Source organism: Megachile rotundata, chromosome 5 (genome assembly GCF_050947335.1).
Source record: "Megachile rotundata isolate GNS110a chromosome 5, iyMegRotu1, whole genome shotgun sequence".
Lineage (NCBI taxonomy): Eukaryota > Metazoa > Arthropoda > Insecta > Hymenoptera > Megachilidae > Megachile > Megachile rotundata.
In genome coordinates, this window is record NC_134987.1 from 3,582,231 (window position 1) to 3,601,456 (window position 19,226).

Here is a 19,226-nt window from a genome sequence, read left to right on the forward strand (position 1 = left end):
ACTTTGATTTTCAAAGTAATCTTGTAAACATTTTATTAGTATTCATTCATGTATTTAGATATTATGATTCATTCTATAAGGCTATCTAAATTGAATATCGCATTTTCAAATTAAAATAAAGCAATAATTTCTTACGTTTTCATACCTATTTTATTAACCTTGAAGTACTATCAAATCTAAATATAATCCAAACTTGATTTAAATTGCTATTACTTTATTATGAACTGAATAATATTATAACACTTTGGTATATAAATCAAATACTGCGCTCAAGGTGAGCTTATATTTGTACCAAAAAATTATTCAGTACGTTGATTTTTACAATATATTTCAAGGTCATTGAAAGTGATGGAATACATCACACAAAATGTTCAAAATTTATCATGTTTTTTAGCTTTAACTTGATCTATTTGATAACATTAATTACGATATATTATATATTATTAAAATGACTTTTTTACTTCTTTTGACAAACCCAAGTAGCTTAATTGAAGCTTAATTTTATTACTGCCATCCATGATATTATTCTTCAATTCTGTAATCTTTTCTGAAACACTGCAGTCGATTTTTCGCTTTAAGAAACTTCAAAAAGATAGAAAAATAAATATAACGCACACTTGTAATTACCGACATTTCGTATTGTTGTAAAGGGACGATGGTTTCGTTCTAAAGTGTTCTGTAAACAGTTCTGCAAATGTTAGTAATCCAGACTTCAACAGTATCGAAAATATCGGCACATGGCAAATTTAAATCAATCAATCGTACATTCACTCAAACGAATAATGAACGTTTACCTAGATAATTATCCGAGTGCCGATGGTTCGTATAATCGAGATATTGACCGAATAATGAATATTAATACGGTTGATCGTCCAAATAAATTATTCAAATCGACGTAACTAGTCGAACAGTCCTTCGACTAATTGTCGATCGGCCGGAAGTGAAATGTCCATCGTGCAGATAGACGTGTTCGAACAGATTTTCATTATACACGTGTTAATTTATTGCTATTATTAGTGAAATTTACATTGCGTATTAATTAATTACCTTTTACATCATGTTTCAAATTAAAAAATATAAAAATATAGAAAGGTAAATAAAAAATGATGACAATACAAATCTTTTTCGCACATTTACTAGACAAATAATTTTTTCATTGCAGTTAAGATGGGTAAATTAAATTGTATCTAAATTCTTATAAGATGTAAGGTGTATACTGACTTTGATTAAAATTTGAAGATAACGTATCTAATTCCAAATATTATGAAATATCATAAAACAAAATAAAGAAGTAGTGATTCGAACATTTTAATTGAGGAGAATAAATTAATTTTTATTAGGTGCTTACTGATTGTGAAATTAATCCTTCATTGCATTTCTTAATTCTGGAAAAGATACATTCTTCACTTCTCACAAATAAGACTAATAAAAAATAACAATAAGTTTATGAAAATAAATATTTTTTATTGAAAAATTGTGGTGCAGAAGATATAATATATGTAGGGTTTTTTCCATAGAATGACCGTTAATATGGGTTTTTTCCATCAACGAGCGATCGTCTTTTGTTTAACGACGTTTGGCGTGTGCGAAATGCTTGCGAGTTAATCGTAGTTACTTCGACGGAAAGCAGTGCCGTTCGAAGTATTGTGTGTTTTTTGTGTGTATTCCTAAATATATATTGTTAATCTCTTTTTGTTAAAACATACCCGTGTTTTTTTCTCCTTACCCTCCTACTCTACATATATAACAGATATAATTTAGTATGCAGTATACGAGATATACATATAAAAAATATTTAAAAATATAATATATAAAATATAGTAACTCTATAGTAATATATTTTATGTATAAATATAAATGTGAATATAAAATACGGGAATGAAATAATTTCGTAATATTTAGAAAAGAAGAAACAAATAAAAAAAATAACGAAATCATACTTATGAACCACACAAAATGTTTACAATAATTTTATTATTTATTGGACTTAATAGCCATTTATTATTAGCAAAGTACAAAGATTTCGTATGTACTTGCAGTAGCATAACTATAACACAATGCAATGGGGGATGAAAAACATTCGCTGTTTAATTTACATTATTCACCGTCTCTTAAACCAAGAAGTAATAAAAACAAATAATTAATGTAATCAAACGATTAAGTAAAATAAAGAAAAATTGTTGATGAGCAATTATATCTTCAAGTAGGTAATACTCTAATTATTTTCGTATTAAACGATTTATCAAGTACAAATGAATAGTGTGCGATGCAATTGTTCGACACTCGACCTGTTTTCTCAATTTGAATCAGTCTCGTCCCAACGAACCTAAAGGAGGAAATATTTTTCGTCGTGGTTTGCATTCCGTCAATTGTACCGACACGAACGATGGTATCGTTGAAACTGCAGCCGTGCGATAATTACAGTTTCCCCGCGAACTTTCGATGCAATTACGAGACGTCATTACGAGCATTTAACCTACCGATCCCCCCTCACCCCGTTACCAGCCTAGCCACCTGCATTTATGCTCGAATTTACGAGAATAATTATCATCGATCGAGACACAGAGCAATACGTGGCCCGTGTAAAGGAGCAAACAAAGAACGAATGAATTTCGGACCGAGCGATCATTCAATTTAATAATTTCATCTTGCTCCATTTTGTGGTGACTGATATTAAATACGTTGCACGATGAGGGAATATCCACATTGAACTTGCGAAAATATGTCATAGTATCGGTATTAATTAAATAACTTTTAATTAAATTTATAATTAAAATAATTAATACAATTTTTAATTTCGCGAAATAGTTGTTATGAAAGTATGAGGTTTCTTGGCTGTTTTATGTAATTACTAAACTCTAATTATAAACAAAATTAATTGTTTATAATTTTTCAACTGTGTCGCCTGTCCTATATAATCTCGCTTATACCACTTCCGCAAATAAATGTATGTTCGAAGGATGCATAAACTAGAATTGAAAGTTTAATAAATTTATATTATGTAACCACATTTCCGAATTCGATAGTTTGTATTTATTTTGAAATTATTTTTGTATCTTTTTCAATTATTACGTTTTTATGATTGAAGGACTTGAAAAATAGAACGCTCTGAGTACACCCAGTACTAAAGCTACATTTTTAAATAATTTAAGAAGAGACATATGTACTTAATAATGTAAAATATTTTTTTAATTTTGTAATTTTATAATCTGACTGTAATTTGATAGCTATCGCCTACTTTAAATAGGCAACTTTGGATTGTTATTTTACGATTATAAAAAAGGATATATTCCTTTACATATATCATAAATATTTATTGATTAAGTAATTGAAAAACAGAACGTTGTCCGTTATTGTTTGAAATATTAACTTAATAAATCAGAAAGAAACTTTTATAGTTAAAATAATGAAGTTGAAGATGATATGAAGTTATGTTTAAACAGAAAATGTTTTAAATGAATTCAGTTATTATTGAAATCATGTATTTAGAATTTCTCTAGGTCTGTTATACAATAGTTATGAGATGTTGAAAATTTTAGGAAAATTACCGCGAATGTTAAAAAAAATAATCAATTGATACATTTTAGTGTGGCTTTCTGTATCCTTGGAAAAATTGCATTGCTTTTATGATAGTCAGTCATCAAACATATACTCCTGCTATTTAAAATAACTGCGGGACGATAAATACACAGGTAAAATTTGAAAAAGAACAAATATTTCTTCCAAATTGTTTAAAATTAGTTATAAATTATTTCACTTTTTTCAAATGAAATACAATATTATTTGTATTTGAAACAGACAAACGACAGATTTTTATTCTTTTACACAGCTGTTAAAGAGAAACCATTGAATTTAAACTAATTAGAAGGTACAAACTATTGTGATAATTATACCTTTAATAGAGACGCATGACAGCAGGAAATTATTGGTGTATACGTAAATGTGCTGAGGCAAATAGTTACCGATAAAACAATCGTTTCAGAGCAGGATATAATCGCATTTAGCAACCAACTATGAACATTTTGTAAAAGACATTGCGAACGAAATAAATAAAATATCTGTTACAATTTTTCATTTATTTATAAATATTTGGAAATACTCTTTTTAGTATATCTGTACTTTCATTTACTTGTAATTTGTTTTTAACTTTTTTCTCTATAACACGTTTACTAAGAATTTATTTATAATAAATATTTTATCATTCCATTCTTCAAATATATTTTGTCATCATTTTAGTACATGCCTTTTTTTTGAATATGTTACGTACGCCAATGATTTTTTACTCCTCGAAGATGAATATTCAGGAATAGCCTAAGACCACCGCGAAGCGAGAGTCTAGTCTTGCCTAGGTTTTCCAGTTACCAGGATTTCCTTATTAGGCTTCGCTCGAGAACATCTAACGTCTTCGGACCAACGCGATGAAAATTCGTTAGACGAAAACGTCGCGTTGATTCGTTCCCACCGTCTCCACCACTACTCGTTTTCTACCCATTTTTGAGTATAAAAAGGGTTGTGGAGAAGACGCCTCGGACCCAGTTAATTCTCGAACGTGGACTAACGAGGAACCTTTGTCAGAGTTTAGTTAGAGTCTTTCACGTTGAATTAAAACTAAGTCACTTTTGAGCAAGATCGGGTTAGAGTCCCCTTCGAGCAACATTGATAACCATACAGTACGTATAGTTTACTGTTAGGCATTTTTTCCTAAAGTACTTTCGGGTCCCCGTTTCGCTTGTTTTTCGTTAAAACTGGGCAGGATTAGATTCTCGCTTTGTCGGAGTCGAAACATATTAAACTCAAGTAAAATCAAGTCAAGAACATTTCTTGTAAAAATCACCTTAACCGACAAATACACATAACCATTTGTAATTCCGGTTTTGGGAAAAGAATATATTTTCAACTTTTATTTTTAAACTTAATTATTGCCTTTGTCAATTTATAACCAAAGTCCTAACAAACCCACCAGTCGGTATATCTTAGCCGCTCGAGGTATACTGGCATATCTTTGTTACGAGCACAACTACTAACATTTCCTGTGACACCCGGCGTTAGCCATACGTCGGCTAGTTCACATATCATTTTCCTGGGGCACCCGGCGTTAGCCATACGTCGGTACATCCCCGCGTCTTGACCAATCCTGTGACCCCCGGCGTTAGCCATACGTCGGCTAGTTCACGATAACCAACCTCCTGGGGCACCCGGCGTTAGCCATACGTCGGCTCATTCCCGTGTCTATTTTCCTTTGGCGCTCAGGTTAAGTAACAAACCTGAGTTAGCCTAGTAACACTACCTTGACCAAAATACAGCCCCCAGCCACGCGGCTGTGACCCCTCCGGCTCGTAACAAATATATGAGTGTTGCAAAATTGATATAAATGTTTCGAAAGCTAATATTAATAATGTAGAGAAATTTACGATAAATAGATTTCTAATGAACCTAAAAGTACCAATAATTGTTCAGTTTTTAGAAAACATAAAAAATATGTTTTTTGTAAGTTGTGCCATTTTGGTGAAAGTGAACTTCAGATGTTATATCTATCAGATAAATTGTAACACAATTACATGTGAAGTGGAGTATGCTTACTAATAATGTACATTTAAATCCATTAATGTAAGTAATATGTAGTTAGATCTATTTCCTTAATGTTTCTGTCACTAACAACTGTACAGTTCAGATAAAAAAATTCATACTTTGTGAACATTTCATGAATGAAATATGTTTCTTCTAGTATAAGTGGTCAACTACAGACATCAGAGGGCGAATTACTAGTTCTTTAATTTTTAAGAGTGGTCAGTTTCTGAAGCATTTACCGAATTCTTAAATATACTTTTCAAATTTGTAGAACTAACTTTCTTTAAAAAGTGGTCTTATTACATAATCTAGAAAGCTTAAAAAATGTCTCCAAACAGCGACTCTCGTTATTTAATAACAAAACAAACTATTACTATTGCTCACCTGGAAGACTTCTCTTAATTGGTCAACTACTAATACCATTATCCTATTAGAGGTTAGCATGAAATTAAATTCATTGGATTTAAATTTTCCGCTCGTTTATACAACCAATTTAAACGGACAGGCTTTACGGGACATCAAAGGTAACGCCTGGAGTGTCGCCCCTTGTTGTATTTCCTCTTTGCGAAGGTGTCAGTGAAAGATCCGTATGTTACGTTGATCCGTTGAGTGACAAACAGAAAGGCGACAAGCTTTTCTTGATCGTCGCGTGACGGCAGCACTGTCTGTATTCACCCAAAACCTCGAATATTTATCACCGTACAAATTACACCCTGGGGATTTTACGGCGTCGTACGAGTTGCTAGGTTTGGTATATGGGAGACGAACGACACGTGCGGTTTTCCTCCCCGTCGATTCCGCCCCAGTCCCTACATCTGCAACTTGGTCAAATTAGGCTTCGTAAATTGAATACGCCATGCAATCGACTGGTTGTACGCCACGATATATCACGTTGCGTGGGAATATTTAGCCGTAGACAGAGAACACTATTGTGTAGAACGGCATTGTAGCTTGTATTTGAATAACTGCTAAGGCACTCTAGTCATAAATTATGGAACGGATTTATTGCTCTTGCTTACTATTAGGAGAAATTAAACGAAGATTAATTCACTGCAGTTTATTGGATTAAGAGTCCTCTGATTTACGCAACTCAGATTGCGATTCTGGATGAAATGCATCGTTAATTTCTGTCTAAATTCATTAATAAATTTAAATTAATACGGAAACGTCAACAGCATAGTATATTAAATTTATCTCTGTTTTTAATGATACTTTAAGTATCAACTCTGATGGTATGTTTTAAATATGTTATATATATCATATATTAAAGGATATGTCGTTTTAAATTATTTATTTTTTAATATAATATATAGTGTAAGATGATATCAAGATCATATAGTGATATGATATGATCATATCAAGATCATATCAAGATCATCGCAGATTCTTACAATTTTAATTTTTAAACTCCTTATATGAAAAACAATTAGATACGACATGAAAATTTTCTACTGACAAATACACTTTATTATAAGTATGTTTTGTATATCTGCACTTTTTTCCAGGTTGTATACACATATTATATAAATCTTATAACGACAAAAAATCGTAACAAAAATTATGTAAAAAATTTGATGGATATTATTAGGAGAAAATCCATGAATTTTGATAAATTATTGTTAAAAGTATGATTGTCTAGAAATTGTCATTATTATTAACAGATGCAGGTCTTTTTATACAAAACCGATCATTAAAACATAGCACCTGTAGCTACTAATTAGAATTGAATTCTAATATTAAACTTTAAAATCTATCGGTTTAATCATAACTGTGTACTTATATTATTATATTTTATTATTGGAACTAATTTATTTGATATATTGACAACGAAGCAAGGTTTTAATTGTCGGCTTTGCACCAATACACATTTTCCTTTTTCAGTTGAAAAACAGTTGTACAAACTTTGTCTTTGTCGATTCTGTCACATCTTTCCTACTCTGCAATGTGTTCAGCTTACCTGACAAATGGAGTAAGTAGAGTACTTTATCCGCAACACAGACCTATTTTTTTCGCGCCACAGTGCGGTTTTGGTGGTATGAAACCGTCTCTTGAAAAACTTCTGAATGTTCTTTTTTGTGAAATAGGTTGAAAACAGCGAAAAATAGTATCTACAAGTTTTAACTGAAGTTACATCATTCTTTTATATTTCCACAACTACAAATAGAAATAATAAAATCTACTTACGGATTTGACAGCAACAATTTTACTTGTCTACGATTCACAAAGTTGAAATTTTGAGAGTTTGCAAGTTTTAGTAACTTGAAATTTGATCATTTGAATATTTAGAAATTTGGAAATTCGGGATTTGCAAGATCTGTTGTTTGAAGATTTGCAAATTTCAAAATTTGAGAATTAAAAAATTCAGAAAGGTGAAGATTTGAGTGCTTGGATATTTGATAATAATTAGAGAATTCACTTTGGAAATTTGTAAACTAGAAAATTTGTGGACATGGAAATTTAAGAATTAGAAATATTGAAACTTTGAAATGACGAATTTGGAAATTTGGATGTTCAGAAAGTTGAGAATTTGAGTATTTGGAAATTTCGAAATTTGAAAATTTGGAAATGTAAAACTTTTCATATCTACATATACACTAACATTAAAAAATTCTCTAGTATTTGAATTTTTGTTTTCTATTTCTTCTGTTATGAAAAAAATGAAATATGTTACAAAGTATAAAACGCATGAAATAATATTTCTGACAAAACTTGTAAGATTTTAAATTCGTATCGTTACCGTTGAAATGTATAAAAATAGAATATGAAACTGAAAGCTTCAAAATTAATCATTTTAATCATCACAAAATTAATAACTTCCATTTAATCACCATAAAATTAATAGCAATAATTTTAACGTTGTTAAAGTTTCCACTTTAACCAATACTATTCCACCATCTAAACTAGTATCGCTTAAATTGGATACGTTAAAACCTAGATAAAAGAGGGAGTGCAGCTGTTCCACGAAGCGTACCAACCGTTTCCCTTTTGTACGGTTCATGTAATAAGAAATTTCGCACTAATTGACTCGCGAACGGTTGAAAAGAAACGTCTGTCGACTTATTACGTCGCCTACAAGTTACCCGAAGCTTCATAATGTGACGCGGCTGAAGAAATTCATTTTCACTTAAATGAATTTGATTATTCGAGAGCACGAGCACTAAAAAAACTTCCCTGTTCCAACACTTTGCAAAATCTGGGATAAAAAAAGAAGTACAAAATTTCGTTTTACAATTGAAACGAGTCGCGGAACGTGTTCGCAGCTTCCATTAATATTTTCATCTTGTTGCCGTGAAACAAGAAAAAGAAAGAGCAGATTGGAATTACTTTGTCGTGACGGTTTTCATTTTTTAAAAGCTCAAGAACCTCGTTGCTTCGTGCCGCTCGTTATTCATGCTTCTTTGCGAGATGTATTTTAAATAGTGCGCCTCTCTTGCTACTGTTTTAAAATTGAAACGTGAAGGTATTTACATATTTAGAAGTGTCGCATCGCTTTCTTTGTCATGCAAATCTCTCAGTTTATGCAAATGTTCGCGGGCGCAGGTTACATTTATAAAAAAACGTTTTCTAAAGTCAGCAAAAAGCTATGACTTCGAGATGTTCAAATACAGCTGGCTATCATCATGCCGTGACTTTGAACGCAGGATATAAAAAAGGTTCTCAACCTCTTCAGAAACGAATTTTTAATTCTAGTTATAATACAAAAAATTCATTTTATTTTAATTTGTTTTTGTTCGGTGAATTAAATACGTTGTATAAAAATTAAGTTGACAATTAAGAATTTCAAAAAATAATTGCAAACAAAAAAGTGGACATTTACTGCTTATGCAAAATGCAATATAATTTTTTTTAGAAACATCAACAAATACCATCAAATAGTGTTGCAAATATACTTTTATGCAGTACAATTACTTTTATTCCCTATTAGTCGTAGTACTTCGATAAAGTTACGACTTAGCTGTACACAATGTTTGTGCTAAAAGTTCGCCAATTAATTTTATGATAACAAGTTTGACTAATGAACTTTTTCTGTGTAAATTTTGCTTTCAATAGATAGCTCACTATGTTTCAGAATCTTGTGAAAATACTACGGAAATTCGTTTTTGAAATAGCTTTTAGACAGTTCGTAATTGATTGTTGAATTTTAATGTATGTGTTAAAATCCATGAAACGATGGAAATGTTTTATTTGACAAGCATAGATAATCGTTATGAGAAAGAAAAAAATTCGTAAAACAAGAAACATGTTCATAATTTTAACATATATCAGTTAATTAGGATAAAAAAACATTAATACAGAAAAAATGAATCTTGACTATCTCTATAAATAATTTTCACCAAATATATTCCCTTCTCTGCAAATAAATTAAAGTTTTAATTTCTAATTTTTTCTTTCTCAAGTATCTCTGTAATAAGTATAACAATATTTTAAATTTGAAATAGTAATTATTTCTTTTCTTTACGAATTAATAAAATTTTACATTCTATAAGTATATTAATGAATTTTTAATGAATTCTTATGCATGAATATTATTGGATTTTTAAAAATACAAATTGTGTAAAAAAAACAACAAAATTTAATATTTCATTGTAATTTATATCAGTTTGACAGTAAGTTAAGAAGTGGCTTTATTCTTTTATAAATTATATAAAATTAACGTACCCATATAATATTAACGTTTTGTACAGATACGCTTAAAAATAACTGAGCACATAGGTACATACTTACAAACTCAAATTAAACGCATAGTTAAAATAGAGTAATATCATTTGTGAATTGATTAACTACTGCCAGAAGAAAAGATTAATAGAGTTTTAAGTAGGAAAATATTCATTATCAATTGAAGAAAAATATAGTCTGAAGACTTATCTAACAAACTGTGTACAACTCTACTAAAGTTATAGAAGGAGAAATAGTGGACACTAGCGATAAAATGAACTTGCAGAGAAATCTGCTGGTAAATACTGCAACTAGACATTCTTTAAATTGATATTGAAAGCTCAGGCGTTGAAACTTTCAAAATACCAGTCGAAATAAAAAATAAATATATTTCATTAACTTTCGTATAAATAATAATGATTTGAATTTATGAAAATAACTTATTGTATGCACATAATATACTGTAATTTACATGTAGTTCACAGCTAGTCCTTTGAAAGATTAAAATTACTAGGTAACTTTCAAGAAAAGAATGCCATAATAGTTGTTGATTTCTGAACGCTTTAATTATTTAATGATCAGCAAGAGTACCTATATAAATAAGTTTTTAAATCGACAAAACTGCATGTGTCATAAAGAAGTATCGTAAAGCAGTCAACGTCCATAGTTCAAATAATCAATCACATCAGTATAACATTGTTAATTATTCTATTTTTATTTTATACTGTTTCTATTTTATATAATAGGAAGAAATATTTGTAATATTTCTATTTCTATTTTACGTATTAGAATATTGTATATTATTCTATTTCTTAACCAAACATACATATAATTTAAATGATCAAATACCTTTGAGCAACAGTGTACGTACGACTATTACTCACAAAATGAATGAGTTGAAAGTGTATTACGATATGGCAAAATGGAGCGTCAAACAGATCTAATCACCTCCATCCACTTGTCAGTATGGCTCAATTAAAAAAAAATTCATTCTCGAGCAAACATAAAAAGAAGCCACAAACATTCCCATTAGCGGTTCTTGAAACTCTCCGCCGAAGGAGGTCGCGTGCCATGAAAAAAAAAAGAGAAGGACCCGAAATCCTTGGCGTTGCAAGTGACTGCATAAGGTTAATTAAGAGAGTTAAACAGTCGGAAGTTGAGGTCCTGCTCTCATCAGTTTGTTCCAAGGGAATTCGATCGAGAAGCGAAGGACGACCAGCGGAAAGAATTCTCGGGGTGAAAGATCCTTAGGGGGGTGGCAAGACGGAGACGAACAGAGGAGGACAGACATTTAAAACAGTGTGGTGAAAGGGGGAGGGAGGGTGAGTAGGAAGGAAAAAAAGAAAGAGAAGAAAAGAGTGAAATGCAGAACGACGTTTTCGCGATGAAAAGGGTTGACTGAGTATAAGTGGGTGGCTGAAAGGAGTAGGGTCGAGAATGGTTGGAAGGAGAGGAGGATCGAGTGTATAAAGCGGAAGGAAGAGAAAGAAAGAAAGAGAGACGAGGGAGAAAGTGAGAAAATATAAGGGGTTGAAGAGGATGGAGTGACGGAGAGACGAAGTGGGGAGATGGTTTGTGCATTTGAAGGAGTTTAGCTTTTCTCGTATCAGATTTCGTTTCCACGAGTGGCGTCGAGTCGAGAGGTCTGTGTTGGCTCGGAGAAATGAGTCGAGTGCTCCAGGGAACCCTCGTTACCCCCTGCCATTCCTCTCGACCTCCACCCTTCCTGACTCCACGAATACCCCCTACCCATTGCCTCTTTCCTAGGTGCTTCAGAGTAGATTTATTTCACGAGGAAAACGACTAGGACTTTGATTCGGCGGTTCGTTCGATATGAGTGTACAAAAAGACGCGTTAACCCTCGTGCACTTCGCGACAAAACTGTAAACCGTTTTAAAATCGGAGGTACTGAATAAGAGAAGCACATCCCATTTTCATAACTTTAAAATATGTTGTCAAGGTCAACTTTTTCTGTAATAGAAAATAAAGTATTTCTAATCTGTATCACTTACAGATCATATTGAGATGATATTGCTTTTTGATTTTCCGAAATTCATTCATTTCAATTTATCGAAATTAAATTTTTTCAGAGTGATATTTGCAAATTTTTTGCTGTACACTTGTTCGGCCGCGAACCGAGACCTTTCCCGCGACTAAGGGATTTATTACAGGGTTCAAGTGGTTCGACGCGGGGACCGCCGTGAATAGCTTATACCTCGAAATACGGGTCTCCGAGGACCCTTTTGTCTATCAAATCTTGTCCGAACCAGTCTTAACATAATATGTGCTTGCCATAAATCAGCTAAAAGCGATACCTCTCTTTTGTGAACAGTTTTAACAAACGATAATAACAAGCATAGAGTTTTACTTAACTGTCACCTTTGAAGACGCGAGGGTGTTCAGGTGATTTCTTCTACAAAAACACGGTCAGTCGAATGTTGAATCTTGTGCGAGTCGGATCGAGAGTCAAAAAGTCGAATCGAGAGTGAGAAAGTTCCGCGTAACGTAACATAGCATAACCATTGCAGAGTGGTTCGGAAATCAATCATAACACTATTCGAGCGGGACCCTGCACTCCTCGAATAGGCCATTGTAGGGTAGTAGAAATCATACATTATACACTGTTCGAGTGAGACCCTACACTCCTCGAATAGGCCATTGTAGGGTGGTAGAGATCATACATCGCAACACTATTCGAGTGGGACCCTACACTCCTCGAATAGATCATCGTGAAAAATCTCACGCAACGTGGATTATCACACCAATCATACCACATTGAACGAAACCCTGTTCTCCTCAAATCAAATCAAACAATATTGAGCGAGACCTTGTTCTCCTCAAATCAAACAATAATCAAACTCAACAATATACACAACGTGTATATACTCATTCACACTTTCACCGTTCAACCATTAAGAAATACATATTGTGCAAAGGGTTTTTTTATGCCGCAAGGCTTTTTCCCTTAGTTTGAGTCATTCGAGCCAATAAATTATCATGATTTTTCAAGCTCAATTATGTCTAAACAATTTTTATTTACCCTCCTCCTCAATCAATTCATCTATTCCTTTGAAACACGAAATTTCTCCATGTTGGAAAGATTTCGACGATACAACACTGCTTCAAGAAAATTGCGTATGCCATTCATTGCTCTTAAAGTTTTGCACAAAATTCTGTTCCGCTAAGAATTTCAACTGTGCTTATTTCTTAAAAAAACTTGTGAGTTTAAAATGATTGCGACAAGCAAAAAGTATACCTTGTTAAAAAGCAAGTTAAACTTTTAACAAAAATGCATGCAAGTTAGAAAAGTAGTCGTTCATGTATTTGCAAACTTTTGCTTGTAGAACTTTAACTTTCTATAGTAAACTAGAAGTTTCCCTGCTTAGCTTCTCCAGCGTACGGCATTATCGCTTACATGTGTAATAACAATAATAAAGTCACAAGAATAGCGTTTAATTTAAAACTACAACCTCCAAAAATATTATTTTTTTTTCGTGAACGTAGAAGAAGAAAAATTCCGATTATATAAGATTCATTTGAAATTCAACAACTTTATGAACTTTTGCAATCAATAATGGACATAAGTAAATCTTTTTATATAAATTTTGCGGTGTATTGTACATACAATGCACAAAAGTACTCATTCGACATAATGTTTAAACGAAATTTAGTTATTACTATTTAAATTTAGATTTATTTATCACTATTTAATATAATAACCATTTTAACAAATACGTGAAAATAAAAGTATTAATATAATTTTACTTATACATTGAAATCCAATATAATATACATTATATTATATACATCATGATAAACAAAGGTTAATTTACATTTACTACAAATATATTTCATTCATTGTTAAAATCTAAACTTATTTTATAACACTAAAACTGTTAAAAACATTGGAGTTTTATAAATATTTCATTTCTAACTATATTCACACGTTGACTCAAAATAAAGGATCAGCATTTAAAGTACTTATTTAAAAGCGGAAATTGCGAATATCGAATTTCTATAGTGACTCTAGAAAGTGCCAAATGGAAAATTTCACATACTATGGCGCTCTTTGTGATTCATGATTAGCTCTTTCACTGTGAGAGATTCGAACGAAAATGCTCTCGTAATAGAGCGTAATACTGTTAAAGTACACTATCACAGGAGATATTCGAACAACAGCCAATATAGGATGCAAATGGAGATCGAAACCGTTGTATGACGAGCGTTGTGGCATGATCGATCGATCGTGGAACGCGTTGTCGAAATATAAAGGAAAATAGAAATGGAAAGACTTTGCTTCAGAGGCTGATATAGGACCGACATGTTCGACCAATATCGCTTCCTTTTCTCGATCACCTGTAAACATGGAGATATCGGCTTCATACTGGACCTTCTGGTAATGGACCGATATATGTATGTCACACAGCTTCAAAGTTGCTCCATACTTTCTAGAAGGATGAATTTTATTTACATTTTTTACACTTGGGTGCAACTTATGCCTCCTTTAACACTATTTCTACCAAGAGGTGTCAAAAGACAACCTTTCAAGTTTGAATTTAAAATTATTCTGTAAGTTGAATCATTTCTCCACAATTAATTTTTTTGCATTTCTTACAATAATTGTTGAATTTATTGAGTAATGTCATTTTCTTCCAGCTCATCCCAAAACTAAAAATGTGCACATGGTATACTTATTTCTACCATGAGGTGTCTTTTGACACATCAAGGATTTCATGACAAAGCCTAATTTTAAATCATTTTACATATAAATGTCAACGCCATTTTGCAGCATCACATCAATTATAATCAGATTAAAGAATCCAGTTTTCAGTTGTAACGGAAAATACAGGAGTTGTGGCATAACTTTGATATTCGCTTATTTCCTACCATTTTGCATTTTAGTGTACACCGCTATATTTATATTTTGTAGATTGATGAATTAAGCTTAAATTTACAACCTGATTAAATAATCTCTAATGAAAACACATCAATGTATCAATAAGTATATTCCTCAAATTATTTACATTTAACTGATAATTTGAAATCCTAACGGCTTTGGCAATTATGTGCATTCAAATGAAAACGTGTCTGAAAACATCTTTCGGTCGAAATAGGTATACGCAAAATCTTGGTAGAAATAGTGTTAAATAAGCACATAAATATAAATTTAACAATTTTTGAATCTCTAAATGCACATATTTTCGAAGTCTCAGTTGCTCCAAATTTTCAAATTTACAAATTTTCAAATCTCTACTTTCCCGAATTGTTAATTTTAGTAATTGTGACGTTATTGAATTTCTAAGTATTTGAATTTATGAACTTTTTAAATTCGTAGACCTATAGTTCTTTTTACTTTATATTCCTAAATTTTTCAAATTTTCTAAGATGTTTTCTTCAAATATCCATATTTTTATATTTATTCATCTAGTTCTTCAAATACCCTGATTTGTAAATTATTAAGCTTTTGTATTTATAAATTCTCAAATTTTCAAATTTTTAAACATAAAAATTCGTATATATTTCAATTTCTCAATTCCTAAATTTCTAGATTGTGAAATATATTAATTTTATACATTTTTCCATTTGCAAATTCCAAGTTCCACAAATCCTTAGATCGCCAATTCACTAGAACTCTAAATTCCTAAATCCACAAATAAAAAATTATGTCAATAATGTAAATAAAGTAAATAAAGTCCCCAGATCCCAAAATCCCTAAATTTTAAAGTCCTCAAATTCTAAAATTCTCAAATCCGTTTAGGAGTTGCAAGATTTTTAAAATTCCTCTGTTCCAAATTATTTAACTAGTCACGAAATTTTAAAGTATTAAAAAATCCCTAAAAATGATAGAGTGAAAGAGCCTTTGCCCTTTAATTGCCATATTTTCTCTAGGGAAACCGAATTTGCTCTCAACTATATACTATGTAAATATATGAATAAACAATAACCGCACAATGACCACTAAACCTTGATCAAAGTTAAATATATGTCTAATAGCCAGTTAATGTGTGAGCACACTTTTTCGAACGTCCGATGTTATATTGTTATATCAAATAGTTGATTTCAAAACATAGAATGTTTAATATAATTTGATCACATAAAAGTAATGTTAGATCATACTTATGCGATATCAATTTAAAACTATAGAAATTAATGAAAATTGTTAATATTTTTAACATAAAATAATTGATTGTTAACTGCAGTGAACAGTGTTTGATTGCTAAACATATATTAACATGATTTGATATGATTTGACATTAAAATACTACAAATGTGCACTTTTAATTTGATAAATTTAAAATAAAAAATTTAATCAAAATTAAACTGCAGATGTATACATTTCATTAGTATTCTTCATACAGAAATTTTGTAGTCCAAAAAATATAGATTTTGTATGATAATATAAATGATCATAAATGATAATTATGATAATACGGTAATTCCCTTTTTTATTACATATACAGAGAAAATGACTTCTCGGCCAAAAACGTATCAGATTAACAGGTCGTCTACTTTCAAAGTATAATTGAGGAAGTATCCTGTTTATTATGTTAATACGGAAACTTTGAAACGAGATTGTTTGGCATTAATGCAATGTAATTTGAATTTAGAACACCTTCAAGAAGTTTCAAATGTTTTGTCTGATAATTGTTTGATATTTTGTTATCAAAATGTAGTTGTATAGTACTGCTCAGTGATTTTATTAGTATCTTATTTTATTTGAGAATGCAGTGTTAAGTAAATGTATGTTGAGTTCTGTTGTAACTTATTTGCTACAAAAATTAAAGGACGCAGAAGATCTGAACAAAATCTAAAATTTACTAAAATGTCAGTCAGTTTAATTGTAATAGATTTCTCAAAATCTATTGAAATTATAAATAAAAATATTTTATTAATTTTTCGAATATTAGAGTTAAACACGTGGTTTTAAAATAAACGAAATAAAATGTTCAATTATTTGAACAATTATCACAACATAAAAGTCAAATAATAACTTAGAATAATGTACATATTGCAGAAATACGTAATAATATTAATTTCTAAAAATAATCCTTCATTTTTAAAACTGTCAGAATTTTTTAGTTTTTCAATAAAAATTTTTAATTTTTGACTACTAGTTTTATTACGATACATTTAGGTTACATCAGCTACAAAATACATCTATAAAATAGATACGCATAATATTTCTAAAATAACTAGACAGTACTTCACGACACAAAAAGGGAACTAACACATAGAACCTTGATGTACCCCATTAGAGACACTATTGAACCATCCGAGCTGATATTAAAATATTTAACACCCTTATCAGTTGATTCCACGCTAACCATCGGCGTCAATGGGGTGGCTGCTAAATTCCAACACACATCCAACGACTTGAAAAAAAGGGTCTTGTGACATGGTACTCGATAATACACACGATTAAACCTTACCCCTTCGATGGTGCATACAGATAAACGAGTGCACATCATCAGGGTTGCAATAACACGATGAGTCACACTGTGTCACTTTTCAGGATAATAAAAAAAGTCGATGCACCATCTATATCTATGCAACAATCGATACAAAGTTATGTTGTATAAAAAACCAAATGAAGTTAAATTTGAATCTGCTATAGCAGTACGAGATTGTTTAATCCCACGAATCCCAAGGGAAATAACTTGTGCTAACTGCCACTAATGTAGTTTTGTGCCAGGAAGTAATTGTATTTAATAACCATACATCATTCAATTTTCTTCTTTTCTGTTTTAATCTTTATGTACTTGGTCTAAATTTTAAGGTAAACTATCTCTAATTCGCGTATAACATTTAAAATATATTCTTTATTAAACGAGGAAATGAAATCAATAGTAGTCTAGTTTTTTTATACATACATATATCTCTTTGTTGCAAATGTCAAATTCATTTCAATAAAATAAACTCAATTTATTAATCCTTTAACACTAGGTTTTTAATGCTTCATATAATACACATTAAATTTCATAGTTATAATAGTTATTTTGCTGATGTTTTATAAACATTGCTGTTTACTTTTTCAGTGTCGGTCCTGAATTTTTGTGAAACCTAAAAGATTCAGATCAGGTACTAGGAAAGTAAATAGCAATGTTTGTGAAACATTGGCGAGATAGTCAAAACACCAACACAATAAAAACCAGAAGAGTCAACTAATTCAAATCATTGTAAAAATCTTAAACAGGTATTGGTATAAATTGATCCTAACTTTTGTTCACATTATAATTGAAAGAAAACGGACCAAGCGAATACCTTCAATCAATCAAAAATCAATTTCTTGTATTTACTTCGAATTTTTATATTCCTCAAATCGTAAAAATAGCGACAAAATACCTATTTCTGTAACATATCTTTAAATAACAAAAGTTGCTAAGTAATCCTTTTTTCTTTTATACAACAAAAATTATTCATTTTTCCTCTTTTAAATAATAAATATTATTCATTAGTCCTATTTTATTCGTCATTTTATTTATTTATGCTCCATAATTTATTAGAAATGAGAGATTAACTTCATATTATCACAATTATCGAAATAGTTATATAAAATAATTTTTGAACATTTCACAGCTGTTAGCCTCTTTATGTCGAGTGTATCAATTACATTTAAAGTAAATTAACGTTAAATGACATCATTTAGTTCATTTGGAAAATCAAATTAACTGCAACCGGATGAACAGAAAAAACGACAAATGCAAGATCGCTTTAATCCAACAGAGGAAATAAAATGTGCAAAGTGTGAAGGAGTTTTTCAAAGCACGTGCAAAAAATAAAAACTGTTGCCTATTAAGGTGGTTGTATTCGAAAAAATGAAAAGAATAGCCGAATATTTTTTTTTTATATCTCTGTTCCGCACTGCGTTTTATTTTATGGCATTGAATGTGCCCGTACATTCGTCACAGTAGCGAAATATTTGAAAAATCCTCTATTGAATAGCTTTTCAGTGTTATCCCGAAAAAAATTATTCTGAAATCGTTTGTGGTGTTATAAAAAAA

At 30.9% G+C, this 19,226-nt stretch overlaps 1 protein-coding gene across 21 annotated transcripts in view; it reads left to right on the top strand.

Moving 5' to 3' along the window:
• Positions 1-19,226, top strand: part of LOC100883744 (CUGBP Elav-like family member 1-A) — a 1,238,863-nt gene that overhangs the window by 965,367 nt on the left and 254,270 nt on the right. The window lies entirely within an intron of this gene.